Below are 10555 nucleotides of genomic sequence, written 5' to 3' on the forward strand. Positions count from 1 at the left end.
TTAGAGTCGGTCCTTACAGCCCTCCGTCAGAGATCTTTTTGCTTTTGCATATCATTTTTAGGTGTCTCGCTTGTTCCACTTCGTTGCATTCCGCTAGGGGCATGCCATTGACTGACGAGGGGGTCTGGTTGTTTTGTGTTTCCTCATGTTTGTCCCTGCAGGGTTAGTGAAAAAACAATTTTTCTCAAAAATCACTGAAGTCCATAATCATGCATTCATTGTCATACAAGTGTCCTAGAGTCTAGGGTTGTTAGTCCTTTGCATATACATAAAACAAGCCTGCAGGCCATGAGGTTGATTTCAAAAGACTCTTATTTAATACTTTTTTCATAAAACATTTTAAAACATTTTTAGTCCAAAACTCTGTTTTGGAACTAAAAATTGTTATTGTAAATAACTGTATTTATGTCATTTCAAAGGTTTCAGAGCAAGTCTCTGATCTTCTCCAAAGCCAAATGCCAGATCCCTGCAAAAATCAACAAAAATGATCAGTCCAAACCTCAGAAAAGCATGAGAAAATCAAAAAGCAGTGTTGTATTTAAAGACCAAAAGTGAAAAGTGCCAAACCTTACAAAGTGGGTTTTTGAAATCAATTTAAATCAAATGAGATATTTTGTTTACTTATAAAAAGGGAAAACAAGTCCATTTGCACACAAATTCCCAAAGCAACATCGTGTCTAAGCATTTGAAGGTCAAAACCGCGAGTTGCATACCTGTGGACAGTGTTGGAGGGTGCGCTACGCGTTGGAGGTGTGCGCTACGCACCGGGCAGTGCGCTACGCATTGGGTTAGCGCGGCCAGTGTAAAAATACACGGGCGCTACGCATCAGGCTGTGCGCTACGCACTGGGATAGTGCGCTACGCACTCAGTCCAGCACAAATTTTGTTTGTATTCATGCAACCAGATCGTGTCTAATCGCCTCCAAGTTTGCAAGTAGGTGTTCTATGACTGATTCAATCAATTTGATAATGTGTATAGCGTGTTTGAAGAGAGTTGTGATGTGTTGGGTGTAAAAAGCAAATGAAACCCTAGGCCAACAAATGAAACCCTAGGCCTCACCAAAATCTTCCTTAAGGGTGTTTATGGATGATTGGTGAAGATTTTTCTGCTCTCCCTTGGCGAAACATAGCCTCATACCCATTTGTAAGCTTTGAGCCAACAACACTTCATATTTTGGTCCATTTGTCAAACTGTCCTTATGACTGTTTTATGCCCAATACACTAAAACAGAATGTCCATTATGGCATAAGTCTTATGATGTTTCGGTTGGCTTTTGAGCATGTATTGACATTGTGATTTCACCACACCTACAACATACATATTGTAGAAAACCTACATAGTGCAGACACCATACACATTGCAGACATTGTGTTTTTGAAGCCATGTCAGACACAGATTCAGTTTATGAGCAGGAGAATGACAGTGATTCCACAACAGAGGGTAATGTGCCTCGGAGGTCTCGCAAAGGTGGCAAAGGTGGAAAGCATCTCAGAGAAGAGCCCACTTCTTTAGCTCAATTGCAGGCTTGCCCGCTTGCAATGGATTGTTTTTGCCACCAGTCATGCTATCACTATTGTGAGCTAATTTCACAAATCCAACATCATCGTGAATTAGCTCGCTTGTTTGTTCTACATTTACATGATGGCCATGTAAACCTTGCTGGAGTTAATTTCATTTTGTCACCAGAGACTATTGCAGAGGCCACTGGGATACCAAATATTGGAGAGCAATGGAATAAATGTCAGCAACTAGAGAAATCCTATTATGAGCCATACATCAAACCTGGGTATATGAGGCACTTGAGTAGAGTTTTTCCTTTCCAGTACCTGAATGATCAATTTGCACCTTTGATGAAGCTCATCATTCGGTATTTCAGTTGTGAGGGCAGATTCTCCCGTCTTTATGCGTACCATGTCCGTTTGTTGATGCATTTTACAAGGGTACGTCTGATGAACATTCCATACTTCATGTTTCGTAACATAGAGAGGATGGTTGTATTAGTACAAAGGAAGACCCCTGCACAACAGCACATGAGTATTTATCATTACGTGCTGATCAAGATCATAGTGGTTCATTAGTTGCCACAGCAGGGCATTACTTGGGAGGATTTCATTTCTCGCGACTTTTTCACAGTGCCACAGCCACCTCCTAAGATAGTTAATGATGAGGAAGGGCCTTCACATCAGTTTGACATTCCTGAGACCGAGCATGTCAGCGCTCCAGCATGTGTGACATATCAGCGAGGCCACAGGGCCTTATTTGCAGCTACACGGCGAGTATTATCTCCACATGGTGTGGAAGGGGTCTCGCCTTCTTCTTCAGTACAGGTACAGGTTCAGGACAAAGGCAAGGGGCCAATTTGTGAGGAGGGCCATTCAGGTGGTCACGATGTTGATGATGCATTGGGTGATGTGGATAGGAGCTCTCCTAGCTCGAAACTGAAAGAGATCATCCAAGAGAAAAAGACTGAGATTGATAGCTTAAATGAGAAGTTGCTAAAGGCGGAATGTCTAATCAAATACTTGGAGCAGCGCAATAAACAGTTAGAGGATGAGCACACACTTATAGAGCTACAACGAATCCGTGAAGACCGAAGGTTGGCCCGTAAAAGACCTGGTGATTTGACACCTGTTGCGCGGCAATTTTTACTTGAGAAAGTCAATCAACATTTGGAGGAATTGTTGGCGAAGGCCAATAGAGACAAAGACTTGCTTCGTCACATGAAGAATCATTATTGGGCTCGCATGCATGTTGGCAAAGCAAAAATGAAGATTTTGCAAAGGAGGTTGAGCAAAGCACTAAAACGGCGAAAGAGGCTAGATCCGCTTCGAGTTTTGGCCAAGGCTTCTCTAGCTGAGCATGACACATGATGAAGGGTCTTCGCTCTGAATTTGAGCAAATTCGGAGAAAATTTTGTCATTTTGAAATTTTGGTCTCAAAAAACAGTTTTTTCCGCTCAATGGGTAGCGCGCCCGCGCGCTCGCTTTTGATTGGGGCACTTGCTGGAGAAAAACCTTATATTTTTGGGTTTGTCATGATGAAATATACATGCTCAGTTATTGCCAAAGCATTTCATCAAATTATAGATGATCAAAAGGCCTAAAAACACCATGAAAACCACCTCGCTGTCACCTTTTGCAACAGCAGGAAGTACTTCTGGGAGAATGCAGTTTTTTTTTTGGGGGGGGGGGGGGGGGGGGGGGGGGGGGGGGGTGGGCAAATGAGCTCCAAATTGGAAAATTCCACTTGGGTTGGAAAGTAGACATCCAGGGCTTTCCAATGAGCTATCATGAGCTCAATTTGGATGTCGGGAAGTGCCCAAAAAACAGGCTGAAAGGTGCGCTACGCATTGGGATCAGGGCGCTACGCATTGGGGTTTTTCGTCCAGTTTTCATCCTCCAGCTCAGGAATTCAGCCAGTTTTCACTAGTTTCACTCCTTGATGTGATTTTTGACCCAACATGATGTAATTTGATGTATGTAAGGTAACATGGCGGCTATCTACCTTCTTCTAGATGATTCATTCACAAATTAGCAAACAATTAATGTAATGAATCAATTTCCTTCTTTTTAGAAGTAGGTTGTTTGGTCACCTAGATTCCTGCTCCATGTTTAGAATTTGTTGAAACTGCTCCTAGAAAGAGGAGCTCGACCCCTAAAGGTTAGAGAATGAGGTTAGCTTGATCTATATATGTAAATTTTCAGTCAGTAGCACAGGTTGGACTCTTGGGAAGATTTTGGATACTATTATACATATTTTTTCATATTTTGGCTAAGGAAAGATCAGAGATTTTGCAACACCTGTTGGGATCCTTGTGGCTTTGGGTGTTGATGGTGTGTTTCTTTCTGTAATTGTAAGTTGTTAATGTGTATCATTTTCCTTCTTTCATCTTCTGCAATTGAACAAATGAAATGTTAAGGTAGAATCCATATATTGTTATGCTCTGCCTTTAAGTTTGTTTGATTTTCCATGTTTTCGTCAGTTTGAAGAGGATCCATATTCTATTTTGCCCTCTTCAACTCCTTTTCATTCTGATCCATCCATACACCTGATCAAAAGGCATCAAGACTATTGCCTACCTCGCCCCAACTCGATCTCTGCAAAAATCTGACCTCAATCCCCGCACCCAAAATTGGTTTTCCCATTTCTCCAACAAAAAACTCAAAAATCTAAAACAAACCTTCCTATCTCTTTACTAGCCTAAAATCAGTATTAAATTTGAGTCATCTCAGCCCCTTTGAAGACCTTTTGCCGAGATAGACCTGGAGAGAGCCCTCTCCTGTCCTCGTAGGGCTAGCTGCGAGGTTGAGCGTGGTTTGATGTGGCCTCAAGTTTTGCCTTCCTTAGCCTGAGGCAGATTCGAACGCTAACATAATGGCGACCATACTGGGGAAAAAATTGTTATTGTTTGCTAGATGATGTGTTTGTTTCATGAGTCTTAGACGGAGTCTGAAGTCATGCCAGGTAGCCTTCGAAATGCTTTTTCTATGCATAAGCGAAAGTAGATAAACGCTGCTTCAGTCGATCTTCGAACAATTCCACACTGGCTTCTAGAAGATACACGAGATTAAATCCTGATCCAGATCCACCTCTGGTATATGAGAATCCAAATCTGATTGCGAGAATACACCGACGAGAAAGTTCCATAATCCCTTTGTTTAAGTCTCATTCTTGTCCTGCAATTTTTAAGTATCTTGAAGAACTTGACTTTGACGAGAAATTTGAATTGTCGCTGTTTAAAATTGAATCCGAAAGTGCACTTGATTCTCTCGTTCCAAATCCTGACTTTGCTACAGCTCTTAAAGTTGAAAAACATAATAAATTAATTGAAAATTTCATCTTGAGGCACCTTCAGAGTGACATTCAGGCTGCAAATCTTGCTGATTTCCTAGAAGCTGCATCTGCGAATATTGGATCTGCTGTCACGGCTTCCGCTTCGAAAAATCCCACCGAACCGCCTTTCATTCCCACTATTCCCCTGCAACCTATAATCACATATCAACAATCCACAGTGAATTCTCCTTCCTCATCTCACATCGCTTCTCCTCCACATACACCTCCTCATACTCCTCATACTTCAGTTACATCTACTCCACCAACAACTCCCAGACCAAATCCGCCTAGAGCAATGGCTGCTCGGTTTGCTCCTCTCGCTCTTCCTCAAGATTTGCATGATATGCCCGCGGATTATCAGAGTAAGATTCCTATATTTGATGGCACTCCTCAAAGTGTTTCCGCTCAGCAACACATAGACAGAATGGCAGATTTTTGTGATTTACATGAGATTGATGAGGAGGATGTAACTATGCGATTGTTTGTGCAAACATTCGGAGGAGAGGTAAGGAAATGGTTCAGAGGCTTGGGAGCTAGAAGTGTACCTACATTGGCTGAACTTCATAGACAGTTTCTAGATCGTTGGGAAATCAGAAAAGATCCACTTCAGATCAATGCCGAGTATAACAATATCAAACGCAATCATGGTGAGTCTGTCCAAGACTACATTATTAGATTTAATACAGTTTATAATGCTATTCCGGATGATTTAAGACCATCTAGAAAATCAGCTCTTCTTAAATTCCCGGATGGTTTTGATCCGGAGATGGCTTATTCATTACGGGACAGAGATCCGCCTACCTTGGAAGATATGCAAAAGATTGCTGTTAGTGTTGAAGCGAATTTGAATGATAAAAGAGCTAGGATGAAAGCTGAAAAGCGAGTGACCATCAAAGAAGAAGCTTCTACATCAGATCAGATACTTCGCAAGGTAGAGAGGATGGTCGAGAAGCTCACTCTTGACAAACCGGAACCGCAGATCCGCAATCCTAATTTCCGTGGTCAGCAGCAGCCACAATTCAGAATTAAGCAGCGTGAACAAAGAACACAAGAGCAGGTAGCTCAGCAGCAGGTAAAGACTCCTCTTCAACAAAATTTTGTTGGTCAAGAATCTGATGATGATGGTGATACTGTAGGGGAGGAAAATCATTTCTTTACTCCTGATGATCTGCCTACCTATATTATGGTAGAGGAAGAATTTGTAGAAAGCTCCACCACACACCAAGATGAGGATTATATTCTATCAAATGATGCAGCACTTGAAGAAGAATCGGAGGAGTACCAAAGAGGATACCTGAACGCTTTGTCTGCCCAACAGAAGCAATACTCATTAATAAATCGAGATGTGCCCATAAACCCCATTCAGAAAAAGAAAGATATTTCAACAAAAAATGATTCAGCTGTACCACAGAAGAAAAGAAAAGAGATAATTGATCCCGTAGCTAGTAAATCATCATCAGCAGACAAGGTAAATCAGCCACCAAACACAATGAGGGATAAAGCTGGAAAAAGAGAAGTTCCGGTCAAAGAGGGTGAAAAGGTTTCGGCATTTAGTTTGGAGAATGAAATTTCAAAATTGAAAGTATCTATTCCTTTGACCGAAATTATGAAGAACAGCAGCTACCGAGGTCAAGTCTCCAAAATTCTGAATTTTGATCCAATGTTTGACACGGTAAATGTTGAAGACGATCAGCCATGATTGATTTTTGGGCCTGCTTTAGATGGTGAGTCTCCTGAAAGTGATGTTCCTCCCTTTTATATCAGTTTGAGGTTGCATGAATATGTTTTACACAATGCTATGTTTGACTCCGGTGCTTCGCACAATTTGATGCCAAAAGCAATCATGGAAAAGTTGGGATTAGATATTACAAGAAAATACCATGATTTATATTCATTTGATTCCAGTTGTGTAAAGTGTATCGGATTGATCAAGGATTTAGTGGTAAGCTTGGATCAAATTCCAGTGAAGAATGTCTTGATGGATGTGGTTGTGGCAGACATTCCTCCGCGTTTTGGTATGCTGCTTTCAAGATCTTGGGGGGTTAAGTTGAAAGGTACACTACAGTTAGATTTTTCTTACGCTACAATTCCAGTCTTCAGGCAAATGAGAAAGCTATATCGAGAGCAGAAGATGAAATACATGATAAAAAGCAAAGAAAAACCAATCAATCATCCTGTAAATTATGTACATACAGGTTTGGAGTCGTTTGTTTTGTTTGCTGATAGTTTTAATGAGATAGATAGTCAATTAGTTCAGGCAGAAGATATACCAGAAATCACTGAGAATTTTAGAGAAGTTCTGCAGAAAGAAAGAAGTGAAAAGCAAGCTATTATGGAGCAAACAGCTGAAGATAATGGGCAGCAAACAGGAAAAACAGAGTTAACACAATTTCAGCACTTGGAGGAGGATGAAGATGGTCTTTGGACCATGGATTTTGATGGCGCCGTAGGTAGTGATGGTGCTGGAATTGGTGTGTGGATTCGAAGTCCATTTTCTGCTCAAGATAAGGTTCCAAGCAAGGTGAGAGTATGTTCCTACAAACTAGCATTTGATTGTTCTAATAATGAAGCAGAATATGAGGCTCTCATCACTGGCCTTAAGATTCTTCGAAAGCTGAAGGCAAAAAGAATTGCAGTATACGGTGATTCAGAGTTGGTGATAAAGCAGGTGAAAGGTGAGTTTCAAGCCAAGCATCCTCACATGAGAGCATATCGAAATGCAGTTTTAGATATTTTGAAACTCTTTTCTGATCATACATTGACGTGTGTGCCTCGCATACAAAATGGTGTTGCTGATGCACTGGCTAAGGCAGCAAGTAATTTAAAAATTCCAATGAATTCCAGCAACAAATTCGAGATTCATGTGAAACACCGCCCCACAGTTCTGGATAATCAGCGATGTTGGCAAGTCTTTCAGGATGATGAAGAGATTAATGATTTTCTGCAGAATAAGGGTAAGTTTAAAGATACCTCCATAGATACGGAACATGATGATGGTAATGTTGATATACAAGTAAATCAAATGGATGTGCTGCAACTTAAAGATAACATTATTCCTAAGGGATTGATTCCTTTGGAGGAGCTGTTTGACCAAGACGATGTGGCCCGCAAACCGACATTGAGACCGACTGAAAAAGGTGTTGAGGAGGTAAACATTGGGACAGCTGAGAATCCCAAGATGGTAAAGCTATCAAAGTCATTGTCACCAAAGGTAAAGGAAGAGTATGTCAGATTGTTGTCTTCATTTTCTAAAGTTTTTGCATGGGATTACTCAGATCTGAAAACATATGACACTAATATCATTCAGCATACTATCCCTATAAAACCAAATCAGAAGCCTTTCCGTCAAAAGTTGAGGAGAATCAATCCTAAGCTGCTGCCATTGATAGAAAAAGAAGTGAACAGGTTGTATAAGTCAGGAATCATTGTGCCTATCAGATTTTCCGATTGGATATCAAATTTGGTACCCGTAAGAAAGAAAACCGGTGAGATCCGTTTATGTATTGACTTCAGAAATTTGAATAAGGTGTCCTTAAAAGACAATTATCCACTGCCCAAAATGGACCATATATTGCAGCGAGTAGTTGGAGCATCAAGGATGTCACTACTCGACGGCTATTCAGGATACAATCAGATTTTAGTGCATGAAGATGATCGTGACAAGACTGCGTTCACCACCCCATGGGGAATGTTTCATTATGCAAAGATGCCATTTGGTTTGAAAAATGTAGGTGCCACTTTTCAGCGTGCGATGGATATGGCTTTCGCCAACGAGAAAGATGTATTTTTGGTTGTTTATCTTGATGATTTAACCGTGTTTTCAAATTCTGATGAGGAGCATTTATATCATTTGAAAATTGTTTTCCAAAAGTGCAGCAAATATGGCATTTCGCTGAATCCAAAAAAGAGCCTTTTCGCCATGGATGAAGGCAAGCTCCTTGGCCACATCATATCAAAAGACGGCATTCGTGTGGACCCTGCACGTGTTGAGGCCATCCAGCAGATTGAACAGCCCCAGAACAAGAAAGAAATACAGTCATTTAATGGCAAACTGAATTTTCTGCGTCGTTTCATTCCAAATCTTGCCGAGCATCTTAGAGAAATCACGAACATGCTGAAAAAGGACAGTCAGTTAAAGTGGACAGAAGAGGCGGTGAAATCATTCAATTTGGTAAAGTTAGCTCTTTCTTCAGCCCCTACTTTAATTAGTCCGGATTACACACAGGACTTCATTTTGTTTTCATTTGCTTCTGAGCACACTTTGGCAGCTGTACTAATGCAAAAAAGGGATGGAGTTGAGAAGCCTATTGCCTTTTTCAGTCGTATTATAAGGGACGGAGCATTGAAATACAATATCATTGAAAAACAAGCACTTGCGCTTGTAAAGGCCTTGAAGGATTTCCGTGTGTATATATTGCATTCCCACATTATAGCATATGTTCCTAACGCAGCGGTAAAAGATGTTTTGGTACAGGCAGATCCAGAAGGAAGGCGGGGTAAGTGGATTGCTGCGTTGTTAGAGTATGATGTGGAGATTAAACCAACCAAGCTGATCAAAGGTCAAGGACTTGCCAAATTGATGGCTAAAACAAATCTGCATGTTCTAGATATAAATTTGATTGCTGCTATGTCCGATGAAGATGAGGAGAGTCTGGCAAATCAGGTATCTGATATCTTTGTTTCTTCTCCTTGGTATGCTGATATTATATACGTACTTCAAAATTTGTCTTCACCTCCCGGGATGCCTAAAAATAAGAGTAGAACATTGAAATTGAAAGCTGCCAAATTTTGCATCCTTAATTCTGCATTATATTGGAAAGACCCTGGTGGAATATTGCTGAATTGTTTGGTAGAGGAGGAAGCCAAAAGAGTCGTGGAGGATTTTCATAGAGGTGACTGCGGGGGCCATCTGTTTTGGAAAACTACAGCGAACAAGATTCTAAGGGCAGGTTTTTATTGGCCTTCGTTATTTTCAGATGTGTATAAGGCTGTTAAGAATTGTCACGAATGCCAAATTTTTCAAGGAAAGCAGAAACTACAGCCATTGCCTCTCAAACCAACTGAAGTCAGCGCACCATTTCAGCAGTGGGGTTTGGATTTCATAGGGGAAATTCATCCGACATCATTAGGACAACATAGATGGATATTAACAGCTACGGACTACTTCACCAAATGGATCGAAGCAATTTCCACCCGACAGGCCACAGATGCGGTAATTATTTCTTTTCTTGAAAATAATATACTGTCACGTTTTGGATGTCCTCGTAAGCTAATCACAGATAATGCAGCGGAATTCAAGTCAAAGAGAATGGTTGAATTTTGTTATAAGTACAATATCAGCTTGGGGCATTCAACCGCCTACCATCCGCAAGGAAATGGGTTGGCGGAATCTTCAAATAAATCCTTGGTAAATATCATTAAAAAGTTGCTGGAAATCAATAAAAAGAGCTGGCACAAGAAATTAGTGAATGCACTGTGGGCTGATAGGGTAAGTCAGAAAAAGTCTATTGGCATGTCTCCTTTCGAGTTGGTGTACGGGACGGACACGGTTTTTCCTACTTCACTTGCTATTCCGGTAGTCAAATTGCTTCAAGAAGCTGATAGTGAGGAAGATCCCATGCAGCGGCGGATTAATCAGATGATTCATTTACAGCAGACACGGGAGGAAGTATTTCAAAATACTTTTAAATTGCAGGAGCGCATAAAGAAGATTTATGATAG

The sequence above is a fragment of the Pinus tabuliformis genome, chromosome 8 (assembly GCF_031772625.1).
Source record: "Pinus tabuliformis cultivar Carrire ecotype Pingquan chromosome 8, CPIR1, whole genome shotgun sequence".
Lineage (NCBI taxonomy): Eukaryota > Viridiplantae > Streptophyta > Pinopsida > Pinales > Pinaceae > Pinus > Pinus tabuliformis.